At 43.0% G+C, this 12,491-nt stretch overlaps 1 protein-coding gene across 6 annotated transcripts in view; it reads right to left on the minus strand.

Annotated features, from left to right (window-relative positions):
• Positions 1-12,491, minus strand: part of SNX10 (sorting nexin 10) — an 83,696-nt gene that overhangs the window by 40,387 nt on the left and 30,818 nt on the right. The window contains exon 1 of one of the 6 annotated variants that reach the window (XM_032286942.1): positions 10,102-10,615. The exons of 4 other annotated variants lie outside the window; for them this stretch is intronic. The gene's annotated coding sequence lies outside the window, so the exon portion shown is untranslated. Of the gene's footprint in view, positions 1-185; positions 204-10,101; positions 10,616-12,491 lie in introns of those variants that run through there. One more of the 6 variants, XM_032286945.1, reaches the window with a different exon arrangement.

The raw sequence follows: 12,491 nt of genomic DNA on the forward strand, positions 1-12,491 counted from the left end.
TGAAACCACTAACTTACTAATCTCTACGACATACGAGTTCCATTTATGGTCATGAACTTGTTGGTAGGCCAAACTTAGGGTCTAAAATCCAAGAAAAAAAAAGACATTATAGAATTTTAACTTCACAATTATTTTAATGTCATTTTGGAAAAGTGCTATCCAAGACGCAGACACCAAGGACACACCTGCATAGGCATGTTGGGCCTGACCGCCACCTCCCTTCGTACTCACACTAAGAAGCACCCCAGTTACTAAACAGAAGGAAAGAAGCTGTGAAATAATGAGAGAGGGGAAATGACCACTAGCACAGGTACTTCATAGCTTGTACTGTGACGTCCTCTTTTCAAAAACTGACCTTAAATGTTTCAGGTGATGGATATCTCAGTTACCCTGATCTGATCATCACACATCATACACATGTATCAAAATGTCACATGTACCTAAAAAATACATACAACTATGATATAGCAATTTTAAAAATACAAAAAAACAAAAAACTACCTTGACCTCCCAGGCCAAATCCAAAAGCATTTTTCCCACTTCCCACTTTTCTTATGCTACCAAGATTCTTTTAATTAGTGATTTGTTTGTGCTAATAATTTTCATCTTTTGGAACATCAGATAAATCTCAGAAACTGGGGGTGGGGGTGGTATTAGTATTAATTAAATTAATTAAATATTAGTGTTAATTAGTCCAATAAGATTGCCTTTCTATTAACCAAGAGCTATCTTCAGCTACTCACTCATCAGTCATCCCTTACTACCGCACAGGGTTTTGATCAGGATGGGAAAAGTGGGAAACCATTGATAGCTGGGTGCATGGAGTTCTTTGAAGGCTGATGCATTCCCTAATGCCTTGCCCCAGGACTGTGAAAAACCTGAGAACGCAATTCCCTGAAGAACAGCAGAAAATGCCCTACCCTCTCTCCTGCCAACAAAATGTTTTTTCAATTCTACTCACTCTACCCCTTCACCTGGTAAGACGACTTTGAAGAAGTACTATCACAACCTTTCATCAAAGTACTACCTAAATGATAGTATCAAAAGAATAAAATACCTAGGATTACATTTAACAAAAGAAGTACAAAATATATACTCTGAAAACCACAAAACATTGCTGGAAAAAATTAAAAGAGATAGAAATAAATGGAAAAACGTAAGATGTTCATGAACTGGAAGACAATTTAACATGTTAAGACAGCAATACTGCCAAAAGTGATCTATGGATTCAAACATGATCACAATCAGAATCCCAGCTGTCTTATTTGTACAAACTGACAAGCTGATTTTAAAATTCATAGGAATTGCAAGAGATCTCAAATAACCAAAACAATCCTAAAAAAGAAGAATAAAGAAGGACTCCCACTTCCCAATTTTAAAGCTTACTACAAAGCAACGGCAGTCAAGGCACTGTGGTATTGGCACAAGTACACACAAATAGATCAAAGGAGCAGAATTGAGAGTCCAGAAATAAGCCCATACCTCCATAGTCAATTGATTCCCCCAACAAGGGTGTGAAAACCACTCAAAGGGGAAAGAATCATCTTTTCAACAAACGGTGCTGGGAAAAGTAGATGGCCACAGGCAAAAGAATAAAGTTGAGCTCCTACCTTATACCACATACAAAAATTAACTGAATATGAATCAAATACCATTTTGTAAGAATAAAACACTATAAAACTCATAGAAGAAAACACAGCAGTTAGTCTCCATGGCCTTGGATTTAACAAAGGATTCTTAGATATGGCACCAAAAGCATGAGCAAAAAGAGAAAAAATAGACAAATTAAGCTTAATAAAAATTAAAAATAATTTTGCTTCAAAAGCCACCATCAATGACAACCCACAGAATGAGAAAATATTTGCATATCGTATATCAAAGGAACTTGTATCTAAACTGTTAAGGAACTCTTACAATTTAATAATAAAAACACTCAAAACAAGCAAATGATCCTGAACAATTTCTCCAAGGAAGATATACAAAGGGTCAACAAGCAAATGAAAAGATGCTTGATATCATCAGTCACCAGAGAAATGCAAATCTAAACCATGGTAAGATACCACTCTACTCCCACTAGTTTGGTTAGAATAAAAGAGTCACATAGGCCAGGCGTGGTGGCTCATACCTGTAATCCCAGCACTTTGGAAGACTGAGGTGATCTGAGGTCAGGAGTTCAAGACCAGCCTGGCTAACATGGTGAAACCCCTGTCTTTACTAAAAACACAAAATAAATTAGCTGGGCATGGTGGCACATGCCTATAATCCCAGCTACTCAGGAGGCTGAGACAGGAGAATCGCTTAAACCAAGAAGGCAAGAGGTTGCAATGAGCCAAGATCACGCCACTGCACTCCAGCCTAGGCAACAGAGTTAGATTCCATCTAAAAAAAAAAAAAAAGGCAGATAATAACAAAAGCTGGCAAGGAGGCAAATAATCAGAACCCTCATACACTACTGTGGAAATAAAAAATTGTGTAACCTCTTGGGAAAAGTCTGGCAGTTCCTCAAACAGTTAAACATACAGTCACGATTTGACTCAGCAGCTCTACTCTGAGGTATATATCCAAGAGAAATAAAAACTAGTACATGGATATTCATGGCAGCATAATTAATAACAGCAAAAAAGTAGAAACAATCCAAATGCCTATCAACAGGCAAACAAAATATGGTATATCTACACAATGAAGGATTATTCAACAATATAAAGGAATGAAGTTTTGATACATGTTACAACTTGGATGAGCCATGAAAACATTAGAGTAAGTGAAAGAAGCCAGTCACAGAAGTCCACATATCACATGACTCCATTCACATGAAAGTCCAGAATGGAAACTTCTACAGAGATGGAACATGGATTACTGGTTGCTTGCAGCTGGGACTTGGGGAAGAACTTAGTGGGTAGGGGAGAGACAGCCAAAGGGTACAGAGTTGTTTCTTTTTGAGGTCATAAAAATACTCCAAAAGTGACTGTGGTGATAATTGCACGTATTTGTGAATATACTAAAAACTATTGAGTTGTTCGCATTTTATTTATATTATATTTTATTTTTTTGAGATAGGGTCTAGCTTTGTCACCCAGGCTGGAATGCAGTGGCCCGCACGCAGCTAACTGCAGCCTCCCAGGCCCAAATGATCCTCCTACCACAGGTATGTGCCACTATGCTCAGCTAATTTTTATATTTTTTGTAGAGACAAGGTTTCGCCACATTGCCCACACTGGTCTACAACTCTGGGCTCAAGTGATGCACCTACCTTGGCCTCTCGAAGTACTGGGGTTACAGGAGTGAGCCACCATGCCACACCATTTTAAATGGGTGAATTGTACTGTATGTGGATCTTGTATCAATAAAGCTGTTTTTAAAACATGCTACCTGAAACTCAAAACCTAACCCATTTCTTTACATTAATATACCTATCTTTTCTCTTTTTTTTGGAGACAGGATTCACTCTACCGCCCAGGCTGGATGCAGTGGCGTGATCACAGCTCATGGCAGCCTCAACCTCCCAGGCTCAAGCAATCCTCCCACCTCGGCCTTCCAAGTAGCTGAGACTACAGGTGTATGCCACCAAGACCAGATAATTTTTAAGTTTTTTTGTAGAGATGAGGTCTTGCCATGTTGTCCAGGCTGGTCTTGAATTCCAGGGCTCAAATGATCCTACTCCCCTTGATCTCCCTAAGTATTGGGATTACAGGCGTGAGTAGCCACGCCTGGCTTAGTTCTGTTTTTTAGAGAAAGGTCTTGCTGTGTTGCCCAGACTGGTTGAACTCCAGGGCTCAAGTGACTCTTCTGCCTCAGCCTCCTGAGTAGCTGGTACATGGCACTATGCCTGGCCTAACCCATTTCATTCACAACATAGGAGGAAACCTCCTCCTATGAGCCACAATGTCTGCCCAAGGTGAAGGGCCTCCAAGCAACATCCATTCTTTGAGGTTTTCTCATCTTACCTGGATCTGACTCTGTCCTTCTTCCTCCCTCTCCTCTTCTAACCCCTCCTCCCACTATGCCTCAGGAACTCAGGCAGGAGGTGAAAATGCCCCAATTCACACCCATCTCAGAAGCTTCATCTTAGCTGTACCCCAGCTTCTCCACCCACCTCTCCCTAGTAACTCTCCCAAGTACTGGCTGCTCAAATCCTCATGTGCTCCCATCTATCCCAGGACCAGGAGAAAACCAAATTGTCCTGGTCACTGTTATTTCCAGACAAGAAGTACCTAGAACCTAGGAATGTGACCAACCTCTTTCTCCTCATTTCCTAGCAAGAGCTGCTTCTCTCCAGCTTCCTGCTCCTCGTGCCTATGGCTTTGCTGACCCCTCCAAACTGTCTTCTCCACTTTTTCCTGACCTCCTACAAGAAGGGCCTTGATTATGAGTAAAGCCCTAACATTCCAGGCTCTTGCCTTAGCCTATCTTCTTTATTCCTGTTACCTAAACCTCTGTTTACCAACCCCCATGTGGCCACAGCCCTGGCCATGAAATGTAAGGTTAGAAGTTCCCTCTGACCACCAGGACCTGCCCTTCCTGATCTCACTTCCTCATTCTCACTCAACCTACTGTTCCACTTGAATGAAACCACTAGAATCCTGACCCACCCTTCCCATCTCCCTCTGGACTTCCTGTCCTTCCACTGTGTCACATGCCCTCCCTCTGTACCTTCAGCTCCCTGTCCCACTGCCACACCAGCCACTTGTATCTCAGGGCGCTGAACCTGGATCAACCTAACCTTCGTCTCCTCCATTTTCTCTCCTGTGCCGCCCACCACTGAAGAAAAATCTCACCACTTCTGTGACTGGCTCCATGACCAGGTTACAAGTTTGCATTCTCCTCCCTTTGTAACGCTGTGGTTACGGCCCGATGCCTTGTTCCTCAACCAGGTTCCTCAAGCAGATACAAGGCATCGGGCAACAAACACCATGTTATGAAAGGAGGAGGAAACTAACACTTGCTGAGTGGGAATCCAGGGTTCAGGAGATAAGATCCGAGCAGACTCATCATAGCAGCTTCAGACCTTTACTCTGCCCTCCAGCCTCTCACCTCTGCCAATCCCCTGCTCTCTATTCCCTCCGTCAGCTGACAGCCGTAGCTTTCACTTCATTAAAACAGTAAGACCAGCAGGTTTAGTTCTTTATCTTGGTCCTCTGCCTCCTTGTAATTCACCCATGTATTCACCCACTTTCCCTTAGTCTCAAAGCACTGAACTCCCCCATCTTCAGGATCTTTTCCCCTACCTTTTCCAAGGCCTTGGTCTGTCAATTATCCCAGCCCTTAACTCCAACCTCTTTTCACTAGGCCCTTCCTTCCCCAGCAAACAAGCTCAGGCTCCTCTCATCTCAATGGCGACAGCAGCCCTGGCTAATTCACTCAACCAATATTTGTTGAGTATTAAGTACCAGTCTTCGCTTACATAATACTGGGAGAACACAAAGTAAACATGTAAGCAAATAAATGAACAAGATAATGAACAAGGTTAATGAGAAAAACAAAACTGGGTGATGTTTTTGAGAGTAACAACCGGGACTTGGTGAGGACTACTTCATATGCAGGTGATCAGGGAAGGCTTCTCAGAGGAGGTGACATTTCAGCTGAAGCCTGAAAGAAGAAAGGAAGCTAGGGACAAAACAGTCTGGGGAGGGATCACTGCAGGAAGAGTGGGCAGCATGTGCCAAAGCAAAGGGCAAAAGAGCCTGTCATATCTGGAGAACAGAAGGAAGCCAGTGCACTGAAGTGTGGGGGATGAGGGAGACAACCTTAGAGCAGGAAGACATGGGCCTGGTCACGCTGGGCCTGGGGACCACGGTGAGGAATCTGGAAGCCACTGGGGCACTTTCAGCAGGTGCGTGACCTAACTTGACTTATGTTTTAACAGGATCCCTCTGGCTGCTGGTGTGGAATAGACTGTAGGGGGCCAAAGCAGGAGCAGGGAGACCTGTCTGGAGATGATTTATGGTGCAGGCCAGAAGTGACAGTGGCCCAGAGAAGCAGCAGTGGAGGTGTGTACAAGGGGAAGGAGGTTTTGGCATGTTTCCTCACTTACACTTATCCAGGGAGGGAAGAAAAATGATGGACAGCTACAAGGAGAGAGAAACCATAGCATGTATTCAAGAAGAATTCTTTGTGAGACACATTGCAGGAGAAGGAGACAGACATTCCATGCAGCCTGGGGCCTGCTGCAAGGCACATGATGAGAAAGAAGGCATTCTCCTAACTTCTGTACTGCCTATTCAAGGGCTGGCCTTGAAGTGCACAGACAGTGGCATATTCTTAGTGGGGGATATGGGCAGTTTCCGTGGTGAGGCATCACATGTGGCATCTGAGCAGAAGCCACAGACTCCCTGTCACCTTCCACTTTAATCAGGGAACTTCCCCAGTGGGCCACTGGCAACCCTCTTCCCTTCCACTCTGTGCTCATTCTCCAGTTTGGCTACTGCCACTCCCATATCACATGCAAAGGTGTCCTGAATCAGAGCTGCCTTTGAGGGTGGACTGGTCACCTCCTAGCATCCTCTTCATGCAGACATTCTGCACACACCTAAAAATTACTGTGTCCAAACCAGTCTAGTGGCCACATGATACCTTTTCCCTGCCCTTCCACAGCCTAGACAATTCTACTATCTTCTATGTTGCCCGTTTTAATTAATGATGTCAGCATCCACATGGTGACTCAAGCGAGAATCTTGGAAACTGTCACTGATTCCTTTCCAAACCCATTTGGTCAGCCAGCCCTTACAGTCCTCTCTCTAAACATCTCCTAAGTCCATTCCCATCTCTCAGCCTCCAGTGTCCCTGGTCTAGTTCAAGCTCTCATCAGTTCTCCTCCTGACTCTAGCTGAAGAATGGTACATTCCATTGGTAGGGCCCAACATACTTAGCAAGTGGCTCAGGAAATTATTTTGGAATAAACAAGAGAAAGAATGCATGAATGAATGAGTGAATAAATGAGTGATAAAATCAATGAATAAACCAAAAAATGCATGCTGTGCAGAGACAAAAAAAATTAAAACATATTCAACCTAATGAAGGAGATGCAACCAAGCAGGTACAGGCATCAGGCAATAAACCCAGTGTTACAAAGGGAGGTGGATACAAACCAAGGAAACTAACATTTGCTGAGCATCTACCAGCTGTCAAGTACTAAACCAGGCACTTCATAAACAGTGCACTTCACATAGTGTCACAAATGACAGCAACCACATGATATATTACACTCCAGAGGAAGACACTCCCATTCAAAGATAACTGTCCCAGATCATCCAACACAAAGTAGCAAAGTTCAGACTCAAATCTAGGTCAGTAGGCCCCAAATCCTGTGTTGGCTAGTGGACATATGCTTACTGGAAGGGCTGCACTTCAAAAGATAATTAACAGGAACCGGGTACAGTGGTTCACACCCGTAATCCCAACACTTTGGGAGGCCAAGGCAGGTGGATCACCTGAGGTCAACAGTTCAAGACCAGCCTAGACAACAGGCAAAACCGCACCTCTACTAAAAATACAAAAACTAGCCAGGGACAGTGGAGTGCACCTATAATCCCAACTACTCTGGATGCTGAGGCACAAGAACTGTTTAAACCCAGGAGGTGGAGGTTGCAGTGAGATGAGATCACACCATTGCATTCCAGCCAAGGAAACAGAGCGAGACTCTACCTCAAAAAAAAAAAAAAAAAAAAAAAGGCAATGAACAACAGACCAGACAGTGCTTCTAAAGGATAGTTACTGTTCTAAGCACTTTACATATATCCTCATAACAACGATCAATTCATCTGGGCACAGTGGCTTACACCCGTATTCCCAAAACTTTGGGAGGCTGAGGCAGGAGGATCACTTAAGCCCAAGAGTTCAAGACCAGCCTGGGTAACATTGCAAGACCTCATCTCTTTCAAAAAGTAAACAAATATCTCAGAAGTCATTGAAAAGATAAATAAATAATAAAATAAACAGAAATAAATTTATATTTAAAAAACAAAAACAAAAAAGGTAGGTACTAATATTATCCCCATTTCACAGTTAGACAAACAGAGAAATGGAAAAGTTAACAGGTAATGCGTCAAAGGTCATATAGCTATTAAGCAACAGAATCGGGACTTGAACCCAGGCAGCCTTGCTGTGGTGTCCCAGCTGGCTATCACTAAAACCTTTCATTGCCTTAATGAAGGAGGTAATATGGGAGGTGCAGGGTACAATATGACTCATGTAGGGAGGCAAGAAGGTGCAAGCCATGTGTGGGATCAGAGTGATTCACTGGACTGGGATGGGGAGGACAGAGGAAAATGAGGCTCCTGAGAAATCATGGACTCAGACATGAGGCTTCCTGCACCTAGTCCAGGACCACATGAATGTTTTATTTGAGATTTAAAGCACCACCATCTTTCACAAGGTAGTGAACAGTTACAGAGAAGTGCTCATTCTTTTCTTAGGCAAGACAGTTTTCTCCTTTTTGAAGGTAGAGAAACTAATAAAGCAAGAAAAGAACTGGTTTGTTAAATACCTTATCATTAACTAAATGGCATAGCCTCCTCCACAGTCCACAGAGATAAATATCAGCACTCTGACCCCTCGGTATTTACTTTTAATACAGTTTTAGTTTTAAAAGACTATTCATAACATATTTTTTAAATCTCTAATTTTGGCCAGGCATGGTGGCTCATGCCTGCAATCCCAGCAATTTGGGAGACCGAGGCAGGCGGATCACTTGAAGTCAGGAGTTTGAGACCAGACTGGCCAACATGGTGAAACCCCTTCTCTACCAAAAATATAAACAAATTAGCTGGGTGTGGTGGTGTGCACCTGTAGTCCCAGCTACTCGGGAGGCTGAGACAAGAATCGCTTGAACCCGGGAGGTGGACGGTACAGTGAGCCAAGATCGTGCCACTGCACTCCAGCCTGAGCGACAGAGCAAGACTCCATCTCAAAAGAAAAAAAAAAAAATTATATTTGACAACCTTCGGTAGAAAAAAATTCAAAGGCAGATCCCACAAACCAACCTTTAACTGGAACATTGCTTTGGGAAAAGCAAAGGAGAATAGGCCTATTAGGTCATCTAAGCAAACGCTTAGGTCATTTTGAACCTACTAGGATCCTAATCAGTCATAGAAAAAGTTCATTTTGGAGTGTGTAAGTGCTATGCTAGTCCCTTCTTTCTGAGAATGGCGGGGGGCGGGGGTGGGGGGAAGATCACAGTTTCAAAGCCTCCCAGCTGGATTATCCCCGTCCTTTGAGAGAGACCAATGTCTCCATGGTCATCCCCACCATTTTAAAAGGCGGGAAACATTTAAGTGCTTGGTGAAAGAGACAAATAAATGTTCTGTGACCTCTGAAAGCAAATATTCTAAAGCAAGGTCATTCTTTTTATGTATTTTTAAATTTAAATTAATGTTTAAATAATATAATTCAGGAAGTCTGAAAAACAGAGAAGTAAAATATTGCCCATAACCAGGGTGACCATATAGCCCAGGTTGCTCAGGACAGTCTTGGTTTTCTCTTGCAATCACAGTATGTATAATTATTCATAACACCTTCATTCCCCACTCAGTCATTTGAACTGTGCTTGGAAGTGTCATGATTGAGGCCAGGCACAGAGGCTCACACCTGTAATCCCAGGACATTGGGAGGCTGAGGCAGGAGGATCACTTGAGGCTAGGAGTTCAAGACCAGCCTGGGCAACATAGTGAGGCCTCATCTCTCCAAAAAAAAATTTTTTAATTACACAGGTGTGGAATGTGTACCTGCAGTTCCATTTACTTGGGAGGCTGAGGTGGGAAGATCATCTGAGACAGAATGATTTAGACTACAGTGACCCATGATCACACCACTGCACTCCAGTCTGAATGACAGTGTAAAACCCTGCCTCAACAACAACGAAGTATCATTATTTCAATAATAAATTATTCCTGGTCACCTTATCCATAAACCACCACAATAAACAATCATTATCACAATTTTGCTTTACTTCATTACAGTTTTTTTCTCACACATGTATTTTTTATTGATATAATTATAAGTGTTTTTATAAGCCTACATTTTCTGTTCTTCAATCTCATTACAATAAAAATATCCATGTTTCTGAATAAGGGGTTATCCTATTTGACTGAGTGGATGTTAACTCACCTGTACTGCTGAGCATTCAGATTGCTTCAAGCTCATTTTAAAGAAAGTGTATTTGGGAGGTATCTACAGCACCAGTATATAAACTTCAAGAGAAATTTCAACCCAAGTGAGGGTGTGACAAAAAATAATTACTATTAGGAGGACATTTTACAAATTCCTTTCATGAACAGGGCAGTCCTCTGTTGCATTCTAGACCAACTGGACTCCTTCATCCAGCCCTTATTTAGGGAGCACTCATTTGCTTCAGGCACCATGGTAGGCGCTATCTGGAGATACAGGTCCTGTTGGCACTACTTCCAAATGTATCCTAAATCTCATCACCAACTTTATTGCTGAAACTCTACTCCTGGTTACCACCATCCATCAGCCAGACTGCTAAGACAGTATCCTAATGACTTTGCAGTCTTGACAATCCATTCTCCATGCACTCAGAGTGATCGTCTCAATGTAAAATTCAGATCAAAACCTTTCCTACGTAAAGCCCTCTAATGGCTTCCCACTGCAAAAAAAAAAAAAAAAAAAAAAAGGAAACAGTAAATCTCTTGCCATGACTACAAGGCCCCACTTCCCCCACTATCCCTGCCACCTCCTGGGCACCTCCTTGCATTCTCCTCCTCTCCTCTATGTTTTACTGCCTTGGCTTCTCTCTGTCCCTCACACATGCCAAGAGCATCTCATTCCAGGGCCTTCACACCTACTATGCCCTCTTCTTGGAATGCTTTTGCCCTAGATTTTTTCCTGGTGTATCCTCAGCTCATGTTTCCAAAGTCATCTTTGTTGCAATACCGTAACTAAAGTTTTTCCCCAAGTCACCCTCTTTCCAATTACACTATCTTGTTTATTTTTGAGTTTCTTTCTTTTTTTTTTTTTGAGACAGGATCTTACTCCATCACCCAGGCTAGAGTGCAGTGGCATGATCATGGCTCACTGCAACCTCCACCTCCCAGGCTCAAGCGATCTTCCCACCTCAGCCTCCCATAGCTGGAACTACAGGTTCACACCATGACATTTGGTTAATTTTCGCTATTTTTTGTAGAGACGAGATCTCACTATATTGCCCAGGCTGGCCTTGAACTCCTGGGTTCAAGTGATCCTTCTCGAACTCCCAAAGTGCTGAGATTACAGTCATGAGCCACTATGCCCAGCCCACTATCTTTTCGTCTTTTTTTGAGATAGTGTCTCGCTCTGTCACCCAGCCTGGAGTGCAGTGGCACAATCTCAGCTCACTGCAACCTCTACCTCTTGGGTTCAAGTGATTCTCCTGCCTCAACCTCGCAAACAGCTGGGACTACAGGTGTGTGCCACTGCACTTGGCTAAGTTTTGCATTTTTAGTAAAGACAAGTCTTCCCCATGTTGGCCACACTAGTCTCGAATTCCTTGGCCAGACTGGTCTCTAACTCCTGACCTCGTGATCTGTTGAGAAATGCTGAGTGTATGATTGTTGAGAAATGCTGAGTGTATGATAAAATTACATTGTTTGCTAAGAAGAACAATGGAAAGGAAAACCTAGCTGCCCACCCCTGTAAGTGGAAAACTGCTTGGGGCATTCTAAAGTAGCAAAACAGTATATGTATATCATACACTGGTTAAAACAATTCTTTAAGCACCGGCTATGTGACTCTGCCCCTGTGGCTCTCTCGTGGAGAATACTTTCTGGTTTGTCCCTGATCAGTGGTAAGCAGGCACCAGCTGCCTACCTAGTTTATCTTGGTTCTATGAGAAAACACAGAACACCTGTTTGTTATTAATAATCGCCTGTTCAGAGAGAATAAATGGGTCAGAATCTGCTCGAGGCTCTCAGCTTGGAAGGCTGTTGGCCCCCAGACGGTCTAACTTTGCTGTTCCATCTGGGTGTCTGCTTCTTAATGCTTTCATGCCACCTGGGTGGGGTCTCTATGGCTGAGCTGGTCTCAGCAGTGATCCGCTCACCTCCGCCTTCCAAAGTGCTGGGATTACAGGCGTGAGCCACCACACCTAGCCTATTTTATCTTCTTAATAGCACTTAACACAACCTGAATCTATACTATTTATTTGTTTTAAATTATTTTTCCTGTACTGTGAACTCCAAGAGGGTAGAGATGTTTGCTTTTCACTGTGGTGCCCTAGTGCCCAGCACATAACCGCAGGTGGGCAATAAATACCTGCAGAATGGCCAAGAGAGCCACTGTGAGAACAGATCTTCATTCCATCCTCCAAGAATACAAAACCTTTTTTGTTTATGCTGCAATATGACCATTTTGTACTATTAAATGGAAATAATAAAATGTTCATCTGAGTACACATCATCAACACCAATAAGCAGGATCACCTGGATTCAAGGAATTAAATTTTGGCTTTGTAGAAGTATAAAGAAAAAGCCTCTGGCAGTCTGAAACTTAAGACATGGGTT

This window comes from Sapajus apella, unplaced genomic scaffold, assembly GCF_009761245.1.
Source record: "Sapajus apella isolate SASKATOON/1434 unplaced genomic scaffold, GSC_monkey_1.0 scaffold19, whole genome shotgun sequence".
In the NCBI taxonomy this organism is placed as follows: Eukaryota; Metazoa; Chordata; class Mammalia; order Primates; family Cebidae; genus Sapajus; species Sapajus apella.